The 16,076-nt window shown below is 40.0% G+C and overlaps 1 long non-coding RNA gene across 2 annotated transcripts; it reads right to left on the bottom strand.

Annotated features, from left to right (window-relative positions):
- Nucleotides 1-7,557: 7,557 nt before the first annotated feature.
- Nucleotides 7,558-11,337, bottom strand: LOC138595233 (uncharacterized). 2 transcript variants are annotated; one of them, XR_011308462.1, is made up of 3 exons: nucleotides 10,983-11,337; nucleotides 9,183-9,306; nucleotides 7,558-9,101 (listed from the first exon to the last, which is right to left on the bottom strand). It is a non-coding gene; the product is annotated as an uncharacterized lncRNA (long non-coding RNA). The 2 variants fall into 2 exon arrangements; XR_011308463.1 differs by having other exon boundaries at nucleotides 9,183-9,302.
- Nucleotides 11,338-16,076: the final 4,739 nt, after the last annotated feature.

Here is a 16,076-nt window from a genome sequence, read left to right as displayed (position 1 = left end):
CTCCATGGCACCAAAGCCTTCTTCTTCATCGTTAGTGAGATTTATGTCTGCACTCCTGTTCTGCGTGAATACACACCTCTGCCACTAATCACACACACCTACTTAACTGCCACCTGCCGGCTCGGCAACCTGCTTTTTGTTCCTTATGTCACCCCCCCCGACTCATAACCTATTTTTTACCCAGAAACACATGTAAGCCTATGTGTGCACATGTCTCACCTTAGGGGAAAGGTACTCTGGAGTGGAGGGGCATGCAGCGTCTGTGTGGGCAGTGGTATCTGTGGTATTTTCTCCTCAGGTTCAGGAAATCTGAAAGAAAAGAGGTGGTTTCATTTTAATATGCAGAATAAAAGCCACTGGACAAGCAGATAAAAAAAAACCCGTTATCATGAATGAGCAACTAATTAAACGTAATTGTTCGTGTTAAAACAAGATTTATGTCTGCAGGTGTACCCCAACACATAACCTGATAGCTCTAATTAATCCCAGATGGAGGAGAGTAGACTATTTAGCATTTAAAAAGAACCAACATCTACAGTCGGCCTTTTCCATGTGATTTTGAAACATAAAAAGTTTAAACATGACCCAACTTATCTTCTGTTTAACAAAGAAAGGCGTGTTTTTATTGTTTGAACCCATTTCCATCGGCAGGGCGACCCCCGTCTAATAAACTGGGACACACAGGCCTACCACATGATTATTTTTAAACGTCCCTAATAAATCCACTTTAACTCCCGCAGTTCACAGACTGCCAGCCAAGCCCAGGAAGAGATAAACTGCCAGATGACTTTATGACTCCCTCTTCCTCCCCCCTCCTCCTCTTCTTCCCTCTGAAAGAAACTGCTCCCCACGCCTGAAGGTAGGCTTCTTTACACTTGGCACTGCTACTCCATGTCATGTTAATAAAGCTCGGGTATTTGCATGGCGTTTTAACACCGCGATTAACAAAAGCGCGCCGGAGTGCCTTCCAGCCAGGGACAAAGGGGCGCGCTGGGGTCGCTGTGCGATCCCCGGCGGCGCTCCTCTCCCTCCCTCCCTCTTCCTCCCTTCATCCTCTCCTCTCCATCATCACATGAACCCAATCACGACCTCAAGCCCGAAACATCTCTGTTTAACAATCGCTGTTTGTCTCCACCGCAAGGCCGAGCAGCAGATAACTGAAACCATCTTTATTTGCTCTAAACGCGCACCTGCTACAAGTAGGAGCAGTATTGTGTTTACTTGTCCATTAAGCAAGACTCAACTTTCATCTGGACTTATATCAAGGTTAATAAAACAGTTGAAAATACATATTTTAAAGTTAAACCCCCCAAAACTAGCCAACCGTGCTAGCCCACTAGTGTTGCATTCAGGCTATTTTGCCATAATGGGAACAACAAGAAAAACTCTTTCCCCAAAACCCCATCTCTGGTCAGGTAGCCATAGCAAATAAAGGAAAATTGAGCATACATTAGAAATTGTATCATGTTAAATATTTGAAGTTTTGGTGCAAGAAAACAAACTTAACCTAAATAATCTTATTAGTCCATCTGACAATCCGAAAATGATTATTAACAATTCGAACTTATATATAATGGCCCACTGTAACGATTTGTTACGACTGTAGTTCTAGTGTTTGAACGCGACATATATTGTACGGGTTTGTACGTTTGCCATGATGATTGACGGACCGTTATTTCATCTCAAAGTATGTTGTCGCACTTATATAATTTTAGCAGCCAAAATAAGACGAAAGATAGATTAAACCATTCTACTTTTATATATGTTCAATTTCACAATGAACGTTTACGTTTTTTTACTTTAATTTATAATGTGTTTATAATGTTTCTAATATGTTTCACCGGTGAGATAAGCTAGTTAAAGTAGCAAGAGCTACTGTTGCTATGGTTACCTGCAGTTTAACGTACACTTCGGGGTGATTTAAAACGCTGTTTTAACTGTTTAAGCGGGCCTATGTTTGAACTGTTCTCTAAATTTAACCGACACCAGTCCAGAAATCTAGACGTTCAAGTTCTGTGCTGCTTACCTGGTCTGGCAGAATAGGTTGATGCAAAAACAGCTACGAGCAGCAGGAGCAGGTAGAGCAGGTTGAAGATCCTCATGGCTGGGCCGCTGTTAGCTGCTGAAAGCTCAATTAACGATAATTTTCCTGGAGTCTGGCTCTGAGCTGATTGATGCTCAGTGAGGTTCACTTCTCTCTGTCTCTTCTTCTGGTTTCAGTCCAGAAGGCTCAACAACACCACGGGAGAGTCCAGCACACAGAAGTCCTTCTTTTCTCAGGAGAATCAGTATGTCCCAGAGGAATGTGTGTGTCCACAGTGTTTGTGTGTCCAGTGAGAGTGTGATTGTCTCTGTGTCTGAGAGCAAAGTGACAAAGGTACCTTTCCCCCCATCTGCTTTATACTGCTTTTTAGAGGGAGGGGGGCGGGTATGGAGGGGGTGTAACGGCTCCCACAGCAGCCCCCTCCTCAACCCCTGACACGCACACACACACACACACACTTAAGCATTGCACATATTGACCCCACATGTAGAGGGTAATTCAAGTGACAGGAAGCCCCCCCTCCCTACCCTTAAACTGCCCCTTGAACACATACTCCTATGCATGCTGCTTTTTGTGTATGCATGCATGTGTGTGTGCACGCATTATTAAGATATTCAAAGACGGCGGAAGAAGCAGTCAAAGTTGATATATCACTTATAACATTAGAGCAAATACTTAAGAAGCTGCAGTTGAAAGTAGCAGGTTCTTGAGGCCTGGTCCCCCCTCCCTCAGCTGTCCCCTACCTACCCCCGCACTGAGGAGGACACACATCTGGGGCTATTGGGTGGAGGGGTTGTATTGACGGGGTGGAGAGGGGGTGGTGTTTGCACTGAGCATTTTGGGGGCCAGAGACCTGATTGAATGAAATCCAGCGATGCACTGGACTAACAATACTTACAGAAGTCTGACTGTCTGTCTGGGATGCCGTCTACTGTCTCTTGTCTGTCTGTACCCTGGTCTTTCTTTGTGGGGAGTGTGTGTTTGTAGGTGTGTAGTTAAAGGATAAATGCGAATCCTTAGTGTAACTGTTAGAAACAGACATATGTAAAAATTGAAACTCTCTGGCTTTCCAAAATGTTGAATTTGTTCATTAGATTTTTTAGCTTTTTCCCAAAGAATCCAACCCCAGAACTTATTTTTGGTACTTCCTGAAACATGTATAGATTTGTCATATTAATTCAAATGTATTCAGTAATCACCATCATCTTAATTTGGAATATGCCAAAATGTGAAACAGTACAAATTAGGTAAGGTTATTTATGACCTTGTATTATACATTGTTAAGACTTTGGGTTGATTAATTTGGAGAAATCTGGCATCTGAGAAATCTGTTTAAAATTCTTAAAGTAAGGTAATAATTTAACCTTTCTGGCACAGGGGCTCTGCTTTAGTTTCTGCGCTTGCATCAGAATATTCAGACATTACCGATCCCTACTTTTAGGCTGTCAGTTGGTGGTACACCAGGGGATTTTCTTGCAGCAGGTAACCCACTTCTCTTGGCATTAGCTCTGCGGTTGCCGGTGGCTTTCTGCAAAGTGTTGGGACTCATTAGCGTGTCTGCTTACGGCCGTCTCTGTGGACTGAGACTCTCCATTCAGCACCCAGCTAATGAATTAACACATTAAGATGAAATGTCAGCCATTACATGTGAATGAGGATTAGAGAAGCAGCAGGACACTAATGGACCAGGGGGCTCAAAAATAGTCACAGAGACTTTGAACAAGCATCTGGACCGCCAGCTCTCTTTAGCCCTTAAAATTAGACAAAAGAGGCCAAAAAGAGACTCTCAGTTTGCGGGTTGTTTAAGTGGTGTGTGTGTATGTGTCTGTCATCATGTCTTTGGAAATGTTGCCTTTATTGCTTTATGGTGTTTGCAAAAATGTTGCTTGAAATGACAGAAATTCCTCATGGATTTGGCCAACGTATAAACACATACACTCGCGTACACACACATTCATCCTGCTGCAAACATTCAGCCGAGGTATGTAGTTTGTTTCTGTGGCAAGCTGCACTTTGCATATCAGCTGCCATTGTCTTTTAAAAAACTTTTATTTTCCCTATTTGAATATGCTAATTTAGTCTCAATTGTCATTCAGAGCCACCTGGTTTCCGCTGCATCCAACCTCTGCTCCAGTTTCTCCCAGCGTCTCTCTGTCTTTCTGTCTGCCCTTCAAACTAGAGACGAGAGAATCATACCGAATTCTCCCCACCAGGTTTCTTGTGTGACCGAGCAGAGCGTGTTGTAATATTTGCTCTTCCTGGGGATTATACGTCTTTACAGGGATTACCCAGCCTGCTCAAACACTCCCCTACGAGAGAGGCACACACACACACACAGAGGGAAACCCCCTGTTAACCTGCAGCAGCAGCAACTTGGCAGAGCTTCAGTGCACAAATTAACCTTGCTCCACTTTTAAAAGTTTTTCCACATTGAAAAGTCTAAAAACAACTAGACCTGTGCAATATATTTTGTTAAGCTGTGTAGTAAGGCCTAGATTATGCTAAATGTTTCCAACAATATTCAATCACACAGAAATCTAACATTTTGATTAGGTTTAAGTTGCATTTCTTCTCATCACCTGTTTTCTGGGGGAACAATAGAAACACTAGATAATACGTCAGAGAGTGAGGAAGGAAAGCTGGGTATCTGTACACGATACCATTAGAGTATTGACTGATAAAACACAGTACCAAGTAGTAACAAAACTGCTCTAGTTTAATGATATCTGCAGTTGCCCCCCATTTTTTACCCAGATCTAGAAAAGAACTACAACTACCAATCAAGTGTTTGTAATTTGATATGACGTGTTATATGCCTACTACTGCAACATCTACAACCCATACAGTCTGTGGTGTGGTGAGGTCAAGGGGGTTAGCATGTTAGACCGAAGAATGCTTCCATTTACATGATGGGCATTGGAGAGGTAAATGTATCAAATACATGACCCAATTGGTATCAGTATCACTTTAAAGGTAGTGGTGTTGGTACTATCATTTTTTAACAAGCCCTATGAGGAAGGATGTCTGTAAAAGTTTACAACAGCTTACATAACTTGCAGCTATTCATTAGAGTGAAGTGAGATTGCATGAACAAACAAGATGCAACATATGGTAAGAAAACTTAAAGGGCTAGTTCACAGATTTTCAACCTCAGTCCTATCATGCTATTATGGGGAGCTGATGCCATTATGGTAGGAAAAAAATAAATTTTCACTCCGCTTCTCCAATGGGCCCTAGAAAACCTCCAACAGACTACGTAAAACACGTCATCTTGCGGAGGCCAGGGAGCTTGCCAAAATACACTCAATCTAGGACGCCCGGCTCTGATGTCATGTCTCATTCAAAATCATCAGGTTTGAAATGTAGACTGCAGACCTGAAGATATTTTAGACGATCCACCGGTATACTCATCATATTTCTGATGCTGTTCCGCTCTGAGCCACGGCCTGCAGCAAAACAGTAGTATTTCCCTCCAGTGTCTCTCGCTGGCCTGTTCCTTTCAGAGGGAGAAGTGCAATGCACGCTGGGTGTTGCAGAAATGTAGAATGGGAGAAACCACAAGCTCTACAGCTATGGTGCCAATTTCAAATATCATTCCTTCTATTGATTACAGAGAACACCAGCTTTAACTGACAGTGGCTTTTTCCAGGGGCGAATTGGTCCTTTTAAGAACATAATCTTATCCGTGGACATGGTTTTTGCTTTAGCCACATTAGATGTATTAAATGCGTGAAAGAGCATGACTCAACTTTAACTTAAAATTGTTGTAGGATCATTGGTTTAGCTCAACAGTTAAGGGGTGCGCCCCATATACAGAGACTCAGTCCTCAATGCAGCATCTCTGACCCGTTGCTCTTTGCTGCATGTCATCCCCATGCTTTCTTCCCATATTTCTGTTGCTATCCACTGTGTTATCGAATAAAAGCAAAGGTCAAAAAATATAATAATGATCTTTAAAAAAAAAATAAGGCAACTTTATTTACAGTAATACAATTATTGCTTGTTCATTCATATCAACATTTATTTATATCACCACCACGAGTACCTCTACATTGTTAAAAATGTACTTATTTGGATTGTTTATATGTTAAAAAGTTGTTGACAACCAAAGGCCAAAGGAGTATGTAAGCCAGGAAAGAGTTGGACAGAGTTGGACTGCAGACCTGTTGCTGTAATTGCCACTGTTATAATAGCTGTGGCCTTCCTATAAGCTGTGATCTTTATGACCACAGAGGAAGCTTCGGCCTCTCCTCCCCTCCTGAATTTTCACTTTCTTCTTCTTCCTCTCCCATCATCTCCTGACCAGGACCCACAGATAAAGAACTTCCTCTCTGATAAAACTTCTTCAGAGGAACAGTGAGTCATAAAAACACTCTGTTTCTTTTCCACTCAGCCGAACGTCACTGCATTGTACACAGGTACGCTTAAGACGGACAAATACTCATATACATACAGATAGGTAATAAATGGAGGAAAAAAACACAATGGAGTGTTTTAGTGAGGTGCTCTGACCCCACTTAATTCTTCTCAAAGAGATTCCCTCATTATGTGATTTGATGATGGTTGAATGGAAAGTAGTGACTGAAGATCAAAGCAATGATTCACATTAGTGTCGTGCAATAGAACGATATATACTTTGACACGTTACAGATTTGTCAACCATCAGAGATTTTCTCATAAAAACAGTGGCCACTGTCCCTGAAATGTCAATAATACCGTGAAAGACATTAGTGGGCAGCAGAACTACTTTGTGGCCATATTGGAATCACTTTTATAAGTGATGAGCTTTGATTTGACTGGTGTTCAGTTCGCTGGAAGAATCAGAAGGAGACATATCTGTCCAGATATTTTCACTTTATACTTTCTCCTTAGAGTTGCTGATTACTGGATATGTTTTCAAATTTGCTTAGTCTTTTAATAAATTGCCAGTTGGAACGCTGGATAAGCTCCCTTGGTAGAGCAAGCACCCCATGACAAGAGGCTACAGTCCTCGACACACTGGTTGCACCTTCCACCCCCGGACTGCTGATCATTTTGTGCATGTCACCTCCTCCCTCCCCCCCACATGTCCTGTCTCTCTTCAGCTATCCTGTCTAAAAAAGGCCAAAAGCCAAAAAATAATCTTGAAAAAAGAAATTTCCAGTTTCAAGCAATTTAATTCAGGCAAAATTTAGACAGTGTTTGCTGTCTTTTAACAAGTTGCTCTTGGAGAAATGCCAAACATTTGCTGCTTTGTGCTTGTTAAATTCCAATATTTTTAGCTGCTTTGTATTCTATGATAGTTAACTGAATATCACTTGGAAATTGGAAATTGTGACACACATTTTTCACTTCACTCAGACAAAAAATGGCAATTTAGTGGAATATAAATACAAACATAGTTCCCACCCTAACTGATGTTGTGATATAAATTCTGTTTACTGTATTCAAAATATTCATACACATCAGATTATTTCAATTAGGTCAACTTTATTGGCATGAATGTAACAGTGACAGTATTGCCAAAGCACCACCTAATATAAATAATGATTGTAATAATCAATATAATAATAATTAGCATAAATGTATCTAATAATAATAATAATCTTCGCCATGTGGGCCATGTATGTAATTTGTTTGCTTAGGTTTTTCCTTCACATTCACATTTGTTTCTTAGGTTAAGCTTGTTATTCTGTCTTAAATGGAGTGTTAGTTGCTGTTTGACCTAGTTATGACACAACAACTAGGTCAAACTGTTTTTTGTAAATAACCAATTGAAAAATATAACTCATGATACAAGATACAGTCACACGTGGATACAGAAGAGAGTGTTGGTAGTAGCAGAGATGCTGTGTGCCGTGAAGTCTGATTTTTTCGGGGTGTAGTCCAGTGTCGATGTGTGTGTGTACGAGTGTTGATTGTGATCTGATGGGTCAGTTCGTTGGCCATCGTTACACTGAGAGCAGCTCTGTTGTCATGCCATAAGGTCGTCAGTGTTAATGAGGGCCGCAGCCAGCCAGAGCTTAATTACTCTTAAGACCCTTTATCTCTGATTGCCCAATAGAGACTCCAATGGATGCATATACACATGAACAGCAGTGAACACCCAATACACACAAAAACAGAGTGGACCATCAGCACACATCACATAACACAAATGAGCCGGGCGTTTTTCTTCTTCTCCTGCACTCTGTGAAGAAAAAGATAGAATCTCACGACGGTTGATTAACTTGGTCTTTATTCCGTAGTGGCTCCTCCCCTCCGCGTCGGCAACTAGACGGCTGACTGGGGAGAAGTGACGGAGGGCTCAGGGGTCAAGGGGCAAACTCAACAGGGAGCGGTCTCTCACCCCCCCAGGATGTCACCCCAATGAGTCTCCAGGGGCCAAAAGTCACTTGGTTTGTTAAATCCTAACCCAGACACAGCGGCTTCTCTGGAAAACACAAACCCAGTGTCCGTGTTGCGGAGTGATTTGTTGTTTTGTGGCCGCAGACATCAGTAGAAACACACTTAATCATCAAGTTTATAAGAAACATTTAAATGCAAAATCACAAAATCTGGACATAGAGGTTCCACTGGGCACGTAGTGTCTGAAAAAGTGTTTTCAATGGACGTTACAAAGTAAAATATGTACAATAGTTTCCTCTGAGATGTAGTGCTGTAGAAGTATAAAGGTGCATTGAATGGATCTACTCAAGTACAAGTAGCTCAATTTTGTATTTAAAGACATCCTAAGCTACGCCTCACCACAGCTGAAATATTTTCATGTTAATACATAACCCTTATCACACATTGACCTGTATCCTCCATGAGGCACATGTTTGTTTTTGCCTTATTATTATCAGGAAAACTGAACACAATGTCCCACAACGACATTATTTAAGTAAACTCAACAAATGAAAAGGGAACTTTTCAGTTTGAGTCCTGTGTGAGAGTTACACAATATGTTAAAAACCTTGCAGGGACCCAGAACCAGAGCCACATCTCTTTTACTTTGGCCTCTGTCCAGCGTACTTAATGATCACTCTCTGCTTTCTGTTGAGTATGTTTGACCTCTGTACTTCGCAGACATCGTCTTCTGAAAAAAGAGCAAACAGCCATCAGGAAAGCTGACATCAGGAAGCCTGAGCGTGTCTTACAGAGGAGGAGGATTGTGTACCTGGACGCTCTTCTTGTGGTTGGATGAAGACCGAAGCCAAGCTATAGAGCAAGAAGACGAAAAAGGCAACGATGATGAAGGTCAGCTCAAAGCCAGTGAACAGCAGGGCCATCTACACACCTACCTAACACAAAGCACGTCATTACATTGTGTAACATTGTCACATTGAAATGGAAAATAATGCATGACACATAAACGGACTTATTAGGAAATCATACTGAAAACTGTGAGGTCCATATGCTGTATTTTATATTTTTGATATTTACACACATGCTTGAATGTACAGAATATGCAAAAAACATTTGTCAAATTTCCCTTCTTTTCTAAACCATGATCACTGACAGGTTTCTTGTTATAATTCAAAAAGCTCATTACATGTTGCCGATATTTCCACATAAGGTTGTGCAACATGTATAATCAAAGATTTGTAATATCTGACCTATAGTTTGGTTAATCACAGAACCCATTTGAGGTATTTACATTATAAAACAGGCGTGATAATTTCGTATTTAGCAACATGGCTTTAGGATATAAACTAAATGTTGAAGTTAATAGAGAAAATTGCTCATGGACGAGCTGAACTACACTGCGGGTTATTTCTTGAATTTTCTGTCACATGGAAATCGCACAGAATTTGTTCTGGATTATTTCCTGCACCTGTTACCAAACCAGTTTAAGGCTTGCTTGTTCTAAATGTAGCTCAATAATGAACCCTTTTCTTCTTTTATCCACTTTACAAGTTGGAGATGTGGGCAGCAAAACAGAGTTTTGTAACCAGCATAAAATACATGTGCCATATGGTACGATATGGATTAAAATTAGGACTTGACTAGTCTGGAATTTATAGTGAAAGCTAATGTTTTCTTAAATGCACATTATCCAAGTAGTGTAGGTAGATACACAGCATGAGGTGCAGTAGCCGGTCTCCTCCACCAGAGGGCCCTATCATCTTGTTTTATATACATGTTACCCCTGTCTGTTGTTGGTTTATAATGCCACATGCTTATAAGTTTACCTGCAGTGCTCTAGTTGTATCTGCCAACATGTGTCTCTGTTCACAAATGTGCTAAAGCAGAGAAAAAATCTATCTCTGTACGGAGCTGTATGGCACATTTTGTTACAGAACTATCTACCCAGGTCACATCACTTTAGCCGTATTAGATGTTGTGTTTCAGGATAACGAAGGTAAGTGATGTGGTATAGCATCAAAGTGTGAGTGACCTAGTGAACTTAGAGACTGTGCTCATGATTAAATCAAAAGTTTTGGTAGCTTTTGGAAACCTTAAGGCGAACTGAATAATGTTTTTTATATTTTCAGCAGACAGCTATGGTTTTCTAAACTTCAACCAAATATGCCAAAGCTGTTTAACCTTTACTTTCTTATTGTTAACCCTTAGGTAATCACAGTACAAATCCCTACTTAAACACTTCTTGTGGACACATTCTGTAAAAAGATCTATAGAACGAGCTGAACTGCTGGATATAACATCAGTTATGTGGTGTCCTTCAGTTACTCATGAGCACTTAACACAGAATGATTCAGATGACATATGATTCACACTTTATCTGGCTGTTGTTCATCTGCTCTTTCACACCAGCTTCACCCAATGATACTCTGTCAATTGTTTGAGATCTCACTCTGCTCCTGCCAACGCACCTTTTGTTTCTGACCTACATTTTAATGAAAAGCCTGTGTGGAGCTGTAGATTTCCATGAGAGATGTCATATTTCTTGTTGAGCAAATTAAACAGGGTGATACAACACGAAAAGTCGAGAGGAGAAGTAGGTTTTGAGACTTACCAGTGGAAGAATCACAGCAGCTTTTTTGTAAATCTGAAGATCAAAACAAAAGGGCTCCTGTTTGTCTTTCCATATACACACCCTCATAGACGAAGGAAAGCAGGTGTCAGATACCGCAAGGATTGTTGAAGCAAGAGTTTGTTTATTGATTGATTTCTTTTACAGTGTGCCATCCGAGCCACTCCTCCTGCCTCATCCCGGAAGCAAATACGACACTGGATCCTATAACTAAGCACACACACACACACACACCTGTGCAGAGTTCACTGTTTAGACTTTGTTCTGTTGACTGATCACACTTAAATATGAGGCTCTGGCTGCCACGTCCTCAGAAGCCACAGAACAGGAAGAACGAGGCTGCTGTAGCCCTCTGGAGTGTTTCATTCTTAGTCATGAAACTGGAGTCAGACGATCTCCTCTGCGGCCTGAGGTGGGGTGCTTGTCTCTGATGGATGGAAACGAGAACAGTGGTCACTGACTTTAGTTTTCCATTTCTATGTACTCATTTAATGCTTTAGACATTTTTAGAATAAATCATGAATATAACTAAAAACAAATATGTCTGCCATGTATTAAACCAGTCCCATTCACAGAAGAAATGCAGAGAATGAAGCTGCTAAAGCTGCTAAATGAACCTTTAAGTTATCTTATAATTTTGTAATATATCATATACATAACTTATATAATACATCATAGATATTATGATGTCTATTCACGACTGTTGCCAAGATCATGAGTAAACCTCCATTTCTTTACCGTCTACATTTTCACACGTGCTGTATGTACAGTTTACATACAGCAAACAGCATGAAATGAAATTCTAGTTTCTAGCCAGTGACCTATCTTCTAAAGGCTTTTACACCAAAAAGGGTCACTTTAAAATAAATATAGTGATTGCAATGAAAAATGGATTATAAGGCAGCGTTAAAAGGCAGTTACAGTACATTTATTAGAGCATTAAAAGGCCTGGGTGAAACTAATACAGAGTTGTATAACTTATACAGAGTTGTATAACTGTTGTATTAATTATCTGTGGCACTCGGCCCTCGGCCTGCGGCCTCCTGCCTACGACCGAATCACAGCCGTGATGATATTTAGTACAACATCATTACCTCTAATGTGATATTACTTAAATCTATACGAATATATTCATATTATACTGTACATTCTGTACCTTACAACACCTTATTACATCTGATATGCCGTTTTTACTGCTGAAATGTACACTGTTATTGACTTAATATTACATATCATACTACATTATATGCATAGTATAACATACTGTATTTATTTGACACTTTTATACTTTATTATTTCACACTGCAAAATGTTGCTGCTATTACCCATATATGTCACTTTATCTCATACCATGTCACTTTAGATTGTCACTTATGTCACTTTTGTATACCAGTTGTATATACTTCTTATTTTATTTTTATTTTATTTGTTTTAGTTCACTTGTCTTTATACTGTTACAACAATCGAATTTCCCCTCTGGGGATCAATAAAGTACTATCTTACCTTATGTTATCTTAAGTAGGATTTATCTCAGTGCTCTAATAAATTCAATGTCACTGCCTTTATAATAGTGGCTTATTACACAAAAAAAAACTTTGAATGAATGAAGCATTTATTGCAGCACTGTTGGATTAGAGGGCTAGATTTAGCTAAAAAAAACAACAGAAACTGCGAGTACAGTCATTCGATTTCTGTGTTCTGTTATATAAGATAAGATAAGATAGAACTTTATTAATCCTGAAGGAAATTATAGTGCCAGATAGCTCCAAAATATACATTACAAATTAGAGAAATGCAAAAAACAACTCAAATATAAGTGAAAATATAAAGTGTACGAGTTATTGCAAAAGAGACAGTGCCTGATAGAAAAAAAATAGTTATCTACAAAGGTGGCAGTTAAAATGACAGCAGTATTGACAGTTATTACGTAGGAAGAACTTCTATTGCACAAGTTATAAACTTGTATTAAAATAAAATGTAATACATGTAATACAAAATCTATTAACATTATAACAAAAAGTGTTAAATCTAGCATCATGTACGCCCTACATTCCCTGTCTCACTTCATCTGTCCTATATAATATAGGCAAAAAGCCAGAAAAAAATATATATATATTTTCTATATGAAGTGAATTACAAATTGTCTGTAAAGTTACTAACCCTAATTGAAAATGTCAGACATTTGCGTGTTTTTGTGCGTGTGTGTTTGCAGTCATACCATTTGAGCGTGCACATTCCTCGTTGAGCATCCCAGTGAGTGTGAAGAGGGCAAACACCATGAGAGAGAACATGATCGTCCACACCTCCAGCTCGGCCAGTGAAGAAGCCATCTACAGCTGTGAACATCTCATCTGATAAATCTCCTAATTTACAACAAAGGTGACAACCCCCACTGCCATCACAGAGTGTGTTAGTGGAGCATGTTGACCAGCAGCTTCATGACTCTCATACATACCCCTTCTCTCTCTCTCTCTCTCTCTCTCTCTCTCTGTCTCTCTCCGTCTCTCTTTGTCTCTCTCTCTGTCTTTTGTGTCTTTTTTGTCACGTACTTGCAAGACCTGTGAAGAGCTAACTAACACATCCCCTCTCAAGTTCAAGTGAGATCATATTAACGCTAATTATTAATGGGCCCTGAGCCTGTGTGTGTGTTTGTGTTTAACACAAGAAATGCACCATGTTAAATGAATGAATGTAATAATTTAACACTTTTTTTGCAGATGGTAGGAGAGTATGACATGTTAACATGGTAACAAAACAAAAACTCTGGAGCTCAAGTGGACTTTTTTTTTTTCTTGTTGCAATGGAACAAATCCACTTCATCTCCTAAAACCCCCCGTACTCAGCATCAGTGCATCCCCCCACTCACAAACACGCAAAGTCTCCCAAGATGCACTTTGAAAGATTTAAAGCCACAAGTGTTAATTTAAGTTTTTTTTTAATTCTAGAGACCACAAAGCATTTTGTGACTCCCCTGTTTCCAATGCAGTTAGAAAGTATTGCAACAATATGTTTGTGTGTGTGTGTGTGTGTGTGTGTGTGTCGGTGTCGGTGTCGGTGTGGGTGCATGCAAGTATATGTGTGAAAAGGATGTCAGTGGTTATATGTATCTGGGACACATTGACCACTTCTTCTCTCAGCAGTTCTTTCTGCAAATAGACCTGCAGCTGCTAACAAGCTGTTAAATGTTTTCTGTGTGAGTACTCACCAAATACAACCTGGTAAAACATTTTTACAAAATACTGGCACAACCATGTTATTTATAAGAGTCATATATAAAAATATCCACTATTAAAAGTCTTTATTTTAGATAGAACTAGCAAGGGAGCAGCTTAAAAATAGTTTAAAAAATTATATAGAATATTTCTCTAGTTTTATACATAAATGTGGCTCTGGCACAGAAAGAGGAGCCCCCTGTTTTCCAACCAAGAAAACTCCTGCCAGCGCTCACAGCCCCATTCTTATTTGAATCTCTGAAAATCTGAGATGTGGGCCTGGATTTATTGGTCTGGAGCCAGGCTCGTTTTAAAGGCCCTCACAGTTCAGTTATTCTGGATGATTAGGCCTGGGACGCACTGCACACCTGAGCTGTGCGTGCAGGTCGCCAAACCTTTTGCTTTTCATTTTCGTGCTGCTGCAGGGACACAAATCTAGAGAATAGGACGCTTGCTTATTTGTCTTTCTGGAGCCTTGCACTGTTATCAGCAATAATAGATGGTAAAAATGAGCTGTGACCAGCTACATTATATTTCACTACACTTTTAATGTCCATACCTTTAGAATACGTCAGACATGATTAAAAAAATAGTTTTTCCTGTATGATGAGATTTCTGTCTAAACTTTATATAAATTTATATTAAAACAAGATTAAACTTTTATTGATGCCCGTTATCAAAGGCAAACTCCAACGTAAAGAGACTGTGCTGGCAGCAGAAGCTCTGCAGCAGAGCATCACCTGACATGCAGCCTGTGTGAACTCTGTGACGTACGAGCTGCTGCAGGTCAGAGAGGGAGCAATCACACGCTTCTTTTCCCTGACTTAATGATCACATACGTTTTAGTAGCCATTCATATCTGACTCATACGTTTATGGTACAGCTATACTTTCAATATTTATTGCTGTATAAACCTGCCTTTGATTTTGACACCACAAAAAGCTTTAGTACCCAAATGGTCTAGGGTTTAAGGTGGTGCAATATAGCCAAACAAGGAGCACTAATATATAGACTTCAGCATCTAATCTATAAACACAGTCCTATTAATTACATTAGAAGTGAAGGCAATTTCACCTTCTTCTTCACCTACTACTGCTAAGGTGCATGGAGAAGGGAAGAAGTCTAAGTAGGTTAAAACTCCCACAGCACCAATAGCAAAGAGAACAACTTTATTGTCAGCATATCACATTATTATATCTTCATCAGGGTCGGTATAACAAATGGAATGTATAATGATGACCTGATGAAGGCCTTGAGCCAAAACATGTAGGTCTTACAATAAACTTGTTTTGTTATTTGGAACAAGTTGACAGTCCCTGTCCGTGTTTCTCAAGACCTTTTATTTAGTCTCTTCATCACTTTGAGTCACACATTTTTTTATAGTTATATCAACCACAATTCTCACTGCCTCACACATTCAATGGCATGCACACCTCACTGCCTGAGACCACATGAAATTGGATTACACCCTCCGCACCCAAACATGCACACACACACACACACACCTACACACACATTCTGTGAAGACCTATGTATGTTTCATGTATTCTTCTTGTTCATCCAGACCTCAAAAGAACCTTAAACCCTTTAACATGACAGAAGAAATGAGGTGGCTTAACATCTATCAAGTCATTTTCTCTCAGCAGGGAGTCCCTGAACAATTAGGCCGTGCGCGCGTGTGTGTGTGTGTGTGTGTGTGTGTGTGTGTGTGTGTGTGTGTGCGTGTTTCCACTGTCCATGTGCACAAGTTGTGTAAGCTTATTAGCAGCAGCACTGGTCAGAGGAGGAGATTGAGGTTAGTCTAAGCCCTAATCCTTGTGGACCGTATGCTTATTAACCAGCAAGCACGACAAAATAATGGCTC

This window comes from Semicossyphus pulcher, unplaced genomic scaffold (assembly GCF_022749685.1).
Source record: "Semicossyphus pulcher isolate SPU_LCO1_2020_fin unplaced genomic scaffold, fSemPul1.0.p SCAF_17, whole genome shotgun sequence".
Taxonomy (NCBI): Eukaryota; Metazoa; Chordata; class Actinopteri; order Labriformes; family Labridae; genus Semicossyphus; species Semicossyphus pulcher.
The sequence above is the reverse complement of the archived record's forward strand: the minus strand, read 5'-3'. Positions and strand labels throughout refer to the sequence as shown.